At 43.1% G+C, this 7,500-nt stretch overlaps 1 protein-coding gene across 1 annotated transcript in view; it reads right to left on the bottom strand.

The window, feature by feature from the left end:
* Window positions 1–7,500, bottom strand: part of LOC145402944 (uncharacterized) — a 184,676-nt gene that overhangs the window by 163,196 nt on the left and 13,980 nt on the right. The gene's annotated exons all lie outside the window — the stretch shown is intronic.

Below are 7,500 nucleotides of genomic sequence, written 5' to 3'. Positions count from 1 at the left end.
GTAGATAACACTCTCAGATAGATAACACTCTCAGGTAAATAACACTCTCAGGTAAATAACTCTCAGGTAAATAACTTTCTCAGATAAATAACACTCTCAGGTAATAACACGGTGGCTCCTATGACTCACCTTTAATTATATGAAATCGTTTGGGGTGCAGGTGAGGTACTTTAATTGACGCTACCGTGAAGGAATGACGAATGGGGATGGTACTAAGGCGGGGAAGTCCGAACCTAGCACCATATCACACCATACCACACCATACCACACCCCACCACACCACACAGCAAAACATCACATCACACTCCATTACACCATACCACTCCACACCACACCATACCACTCCACACCACATCACACCATACCACACCCCACCACACCACAAAACACCATACCACACCACACCGCACCACACCACAAAACACCATACCACACCACACCGCACCACACCACACCGCACCACACCACAAAACACCATACCACACCACACCCCACCACACCACAAAACACCATACCACACCACACCCCACCACGCCACAAAACACCATACCACACCACACCGCACCACACCACAAAACACCATACCACACCACACCGCACCACACCACAAAACACCATACCACACCACACCGCACCACACCACAAAACACCATACCACACCACCAAAAAAAATAGGGAGGGGTAAAAAGAAAAAAAAAATGGATAGGTAGACAGGAGATTAAGTGAACAGAAAGTAGGCAGGTACGTAGGTAGACAGAATAAGTATATAGGCAGGGGGACAGACAAATGGGTAGGTAGGAAGGTAGACAGAAAAATGAGTAAGAAGACGGAAAAGTAGGTAGGCAGGTAGACAGAAAAATAGGTAGGTAGGTAGGTAGGAGGACGGAAAAATAGGCAGACAAGTAAGTAGGCAGAGATAAATTGGTAAATAGGCAGACAAAATGTGTAGGTGAGAAGAGAGGTAGGAACTTGGAGAAGAAAATACAAATACCCTAATAATTACTTTCCCACGCACCCTCAGTTCCTTCCTTACACGCACACACTCACTCTCACTGACACATGAATCATCCTCCCTCTCACCTCACTCGCACTATCTTACAAACTCACTCACACTCACTCGCACTCACTCACTTCCTCATGACCCCTCCCACACATACACTGTTTCGTTCACTCATTCCCCGCACTATCATTCCCACCTTCCTCTTTCTCTCTCACTCACACATCCTTCATCTCACTTACACCCTCACCCATTCTCTCTCTCTCACACACTCACTCACTGGCTCACTCACTCTCGGGACGTGCAATTGGTTTGTGATGTATGATAGAGGGGTGCCATTCTCTCTCTCTCTCTCTCTCTGAAAGTCTCTCATTTCTCCACAAGTCATATTCATAAGCATTCTTAAGGTTCAGCGGCGTTTAAGACACTTTATGTATACTCATCTTCACTCATACACCTATCAAACATTTCACAACCAAAATAAAAAAATACAATCACACAAAATTATTCATGATTATATTTAACTTCAATGGGGACCTGCTTATCGTGGAAATAGGTTAAGATTCTTTTTAAATCTGGCCCAAGGATTTCATTAACCTGTGAAGTAGGGAAGAGAGAGGAAAAAATCGAGCATTTTTCCCCCCAAATAACTTCCCACGTCATCTTGGACCCTTCCACCTCCATCCCCCAGCACTCAAAAGTAAACAGACTCCCCCGCTTTAGGGAATGGCCTTACCCGCCCAGTGTTTACCCGGGGTTATATAAGAGGAGGGGGGAGCTCCGGCTTGATAGGGCCAGTGGGGTATTGACTAAGGAGGGGGTTACACGCTCGCTCCGGAAATTTAATCATTGCGCTGTATTTTCTCTCGTGTGTTTACTTTTCCGCCCTTCATTTATCCAAGAGGGGAGAAGATGAAGGGGATGCGCACGGATGATTATGAACAATTTCGCTCAGAGTTTACCCAGGATCAACACAATATCCTTTAGGACAGTCGGTTATTACTAAAAATTCTATTACCACTGGTCTTTAGTTTCTTTATTCCAACTATAGGCAATGTATACAAATCTCTCCCTCCAGCTACGAAACTGGACAGAGGCAATGTATTCACCCGTGTCTATCTGTGTACACGGTATCACATAAAGTTGTTATCGGATTTCAATACAATGTGATGGATAGGTGGGCAGTGAGCCTGGGATAAGTTGATTAAATTTTGAGATAAATCCGGGTCCAAATGCAGGAGTAAATAGTAAATATATCTGGAGTTGCTGTAGGTCTGCATTCTCTGCGTTTGTGTAACAGGGAGGAATAAGACCGTAGAATTAATTATGTGGGACAATAATTATTCGTCTGTTAGAAAAGAATTAACAGCGATATATGTTAATTTTACTGGCGCTGTTGGAGGTATGCGCCCTGTGAGTGTTCTAGTTATTATAGCAACTAATCTAAACCCCTCTCTCACTATGATGAAGACGACTTTATCATGCTTACGAGAAACAACTTGTTAATGAAGACTGTATAACTATTTAAGTATACCCAACCATAAGATCCAATCCTATAAATTCGAGACATAGAAAACTGAACGCTTTAACTCCAAATGGAATTCAATCCAGTCCCCGCCTAGTCCAATCGTCTATACTCCACCCCGTGCAGAATCCAGTCCCTTCTATTCCGTCTAGGTTGACGCATTCCCACCCCTTTGACAATTCATTCCAACCAATTCCCAATCTACCTTAACTCATTCCTAATCCATTCCCACTTGCCCCAGCCCATTGCAACCATTACCCATTTCAACCCATTCCCATTATCCTAACCCATTCCTGACCATATTCCATCCATTCCAGCCCATTCCCACTTCCATCCCCACCCATTTCCACCCCACTCTCCTAACCTATTCCCAACCCATTCCCATCCCACCCTCCTGACCCATTCCAGTCCATTCCCATTCCCATCCCACCATCCTGACCCATTCCAGCCCATTCCCATTCCCACTCACAATTAGCAGCAGCCTCCCCTGTGGCCTGCTCTGTTATTGGCTATTCTCGCTCACACAACTTTTGAAATCTGTCCATTGATTGGCTAAGTTTCCCCTCTTACTCTCCCGTTTTCTTTCCCTCTTTACTCTTTCTTGTTTTTACTCTTTTTCGTGTAATTATTTTTTTCTTCTCCCTCTTTTTCGTGTCTTTTCGTGTTATTTTTCTTGTTCTTACTCTTTGCGTTCTTATTTTTCCTGTCTTTACTCTTTTTATTGTTACTCTCTTTTTTTACTCTTCCCCTCATACTCTCAGTTTTATTTTTACTCTTTTGCTTGTTATTTTTCTTACTCTCTTCACCCTTACTCTTTTCACCTATCTTATTCTTCCTCTCCTCTTGCTGTTCCGTTTTTCCTTTACCTCTTACTCTTCTCCACGCTACTCTCTTTACCGTTACTTCCTCTTCTCCCTCTTACGACCCTTCCTCTTCTTCTTCTCCCTCTTCTTCCTCTCTCTCCTCTTCCTCCGCCCTCTTACTGGCTCCTCTACCTCACACAACTTCCAAAATCTGTTCTTTGATTGTCTAACTTGCCACCTCAGCCTTCTTTACTTCTCTTTCTCTCATTCTTCTCTTACTCTTCTCTCTTTTCTCATTCTCCTTCTTTCCCTCCATCTTCCCTCTTCTCCCCCTACTCCCCTCTTCTCCCCCTACTCCCCTCCATCTTCCCTCTTCTCCCCCTACTCCCCTCCATCTCCCTTCTTCACCCTCCTTCACCTCCATCCTCCTCCCCTCCCTCTTCTTCCTCCTACTTCTCCTCTTCCATTCCTCCACCTCCCCATTCTCCCTTCATCTTCATCTTCTCCCTCCACCCTTCCCCTCCATCTTCCTCCTCTCCCTCCCCTTATCCCCCCTTCTTCCCCCTCCACTTCCTCCTCCTCTTCTTCCCTTCCTCCCCCATCCTCACCCCCACCATCCATCGCACGCCCCCAACACATCCGTCTCCCCACCACAACATTCACACCAATTCCACCTTTTTGCTTGAGTGCCCGATGCGTGTGATCTCGTTTTCTATTAATGTATTGCGTTTTCGTGGGTCATTTTTTGTGGCGATTTATTTCGTCGTTTTTCTCTCACCTTTTATCTGCTATGCCGAAGGGGAAGTTATTGTCACCGAATTCTCTCTCTCTCTCTCCCTCTCTCTCTCTCTCTCTCTCAGCACACACACACAATGAATCAAACCCACAATCAGCCTGACCCAATTTTTCTCACACACACACACACACACACACACACACACACACACACACACACACACTGATTACCACACAGCCAATCAGGTAAATATGTTGAGTCCCATTTTTTTAAAGTCCTAATGAACGGATTACCTGAGAGAGAGAGAGAGAGAGAGAGAGAGAGAGAGAGAGAGAGAGCAACATCCATCAGACTCAGCACCTCCTGACTCCTCTTAAATCATACTCTCTCTCTCTCTCTCTCTCTCTCTCTCTCTCTCTCTCTCTCTCTCTCTCTCTCCATTATATATTTACTCTCTCTAATTCAGTTCCCCTCTCTTTCTCCCTCCCCTTCTTCCTTTTTATACAACGACCATTTTCCTTTCTCTAACTCACATCCCACAGTTCTCTCTCTCTCTCTCTCTCTCTCTCTCTCTCTCTCTCTCTCTCTCTCTCTCTCATCACTGGTTACTTAAGATTTTAGTCTACGTTGTTTGTGTCTATCTTCTATCTATCTGTCTATCTATCTATCTATCTATCTATCTATATTAATTTATCTATCTCTATATTTAAATACCAGTAATCTCAGTCCCTTAATTTCTGCTTTCCTCTCTCTCTCTCTCTCTCTCTCTCTCTCTCTCTCTCTCTCTCTCCACGGGGGCTATTTAGTAAGCATTGCCCGGCTGTCGTTCTGTCCGTAGAGGCCTGGGAGTGACAACAGGAAATGACGGAAATAGGACAGGAAAAATGGGCAGGAAAATGGGGAGGAAAATGGGGAGGAAAATGGGGAGGAAAATTGGAAGGAAAATTGGACAAAAACTTCGAGGAAAACTGGACAAAAAGTGGGAGGGAAATTGGAAGGAAAATGGGGAGGAAAATTGGAAGGAAAATGGGGAGGAAAATTGGAAGGAAAATGGGGAGGAAAATTGGAAGGAAAATGGGGAGGAAAATGGGAAGGAAAATGGGAAGGAAAATGGGGAGGAAAATGGGAAGGAAAAATGGGACAAGATTTTTATACTGTGGTGAAAGATGAAGAGGAAATGTATGAGAAATGAAAGGAATGAAAAGTGAGATAAATTGGAAAGAAGAAAAATAGGGAAAAATAGGAAAGAATGGGGGAAATAGGGTTGAAATATAAGAGGGAAAAAAACAAGAAAATAGCGATAAATGACGACAAGAGAAATGAATGAGAAAAATAGGAAATCATGTCAAGGGAAAAACTGAAAAGAAAAAAGAAAATAGGGAAGGAAAATATGAGAAATAGGGACAGCGTAGGGACAAAAATAAATAGGTAAATAAATCAGGTAAATAAAATAGTAGAGCAAGAAAATAAAGAAACGGGAAATTGGGGGGGAAAATGGGGAAAAAGACGAGAACAAAGAGAGCAGAAAAAATTGGGAAGGAAAGAAATGACAAAGAGGGGAATAGGAAACAGGAAAAATTATTGCAAAATAGGGGGAAGGGAAATGGTTGGAAATAGGGAAATCTAATAAAAGAAATATGTAATAAAATACGAGACGGAAAAAGGAAATAGGGAAAATGGGAGGGGAAAAAAGGAAAATTAATGGGAAAAATAGGAAAAATTGCTGCAAAAATAGGGGGGGAAATGGTTGAATATAAGGAAATATAATCTTTTTTTTTTTTTTTCCTGCCCTGGCCATACATACTGGAATTATTCATGTAAAATTTTAATCCACAGTGTAGATAAAAAAATCTCTCTCTCTCTCTCTCTCTCTCTCTCTCTCTCTCTCTCTCTCTCTCTCAAAACAGGTAGAATTATTAAAGAATGTCTGGCTTTCTTGGTCTTTTTTTTTTTTTCATATCTAACTTTTCCTCCTCCTCCACAGTCTCTCTCTCTCTCTCTCTCTCTCTCTCTCTCTCTCTCTCTGGGACACGTCAATTATTAAAATGTCTTGATGGATTTAATTTTCAAGTAATCATATTTTCAGATTACAATTTTCATTTTAATTATGACACCAATCTTATTATGAGTTTATTTTATTAGAGAGAGAGAGAGAGAGAGAGAGAGAGAGAGAGAAATATATATAATCTGGAGGAGAGGCAAGAGTGTGAGGTCAGAATATCACCAGCACTAAAAGGATTAAACGTAATGAGAAGATTTACAAAGCGGCAAAGGGAGGTGGAGGAGAGGAGAGGAAAGGAGGAGGAGGGTGAGGAGGGGAATGATGCTGAGGGGAGAGGAGAGAAGAGAAGGGAAGGGAAGGGAGGAGAGGAGAGGAAAGGAAAGGAAAGAAATGCAATGGCGACTGAACGAAAGAGGAGAGGGGAAGACAAGAGAGGAAAGGAGAGGAGAGGAGAGGAGAGGAGGAATAAGGGTAGAGGGAGAGGAAGTACAGAAATAAAGAGAAGGAAGATAGGAGTGGAAAAGAGAGGAAGAGATAAATGAAGAGAATAAGAAGAGGAAGGAAGGAAGGAAGAGAAGAAGGGAGGAGAGGAGAGAAAGATGACAAGTGGGAGAGGAAAGAAAGGAAAATGAAGATAGAAGAGGAGAGAGAAAAATGGGAGGAAAGAAAAAGAAAATACAGAAAAAACAGGAAAAAAAACAATGCAAGAAAAAGGCAGGAAGGAGACTAAGAAGAATGAAGGAAGAATGAAGAGAAAAACAGGAAGGAAAGGGCGTACAAGGAATAAGAGAAGGGAGTAAGAGAAGGATGAAGAAGAGGAAGAAGAAAGGAGGAGGAGGAGGAGGAGAAGAAAAAGAAGAAGAAGAAGGAGAGAGAGAGAGAGAGAGAGAGAGAGAGAGAGAGAGAGAGAGAGAGAGAGAGAGACAGAGACAGAGAGAGAGAGAGTTACATTAATAAACGGCCAATATCACCTGTGAAATAATGAAAGCAATGACCCATCTCTCTCTCTCTCTCTCTCTCTCTCTCTCTCTCTCTCTCTCTCTCTCTCTCTCTCTCTCTCTCTCTCATGCAGAAAAATATTGGCAATTTCGCGTTCTTCCGTGTTCAACCTAAGTCGCTTTTAGTGCTCTGTGGGAGGAGGAGGAGGAGGAGGAGGAGGAGGAGGAGGCGAAAGAGGAGGAGGTGGAGGAGGAGGGAGAAAAGATTGGCAAGAAGAGGAAGAAAAAGAATACAAGGAGGAGGAGGAGGAGGAAGGAAAAAGAAGACAGAGTAGCAAGAGAGAGGAAGGAAGACGGCAAAAGGAGGAGGAGGAGGAGGAGGAGGAGGAGGAGGAGAAGGAGGAGGAGGAGGAGGAGGAGGAGGAGGAGAAGGAAATATGATAAAAAATAAAACAAAGAAAATGACAGGAAGAAGAAAGTTAAAAAAAAAAATGAATGA

Source organism: Coenobita brevimanus, chromosome 59 (genome assembly GCF_032717465.1).
Source record: "Coenobita brevimanus isolate Jiangsu-jjx chromosome 59, ASM3271746v2, whole genome shotgun sequence".
NCBI lineage: Eukaryota > Metazoa > Arthropoda > Malacostraca > Decapoda > Coenobitidae > Coenobita > Coenobita brevimanus.
Note: the sequence above shows the minus strand (reverse complement) of the source record. Positions and strands in the feature narration are given on the sequence as shown.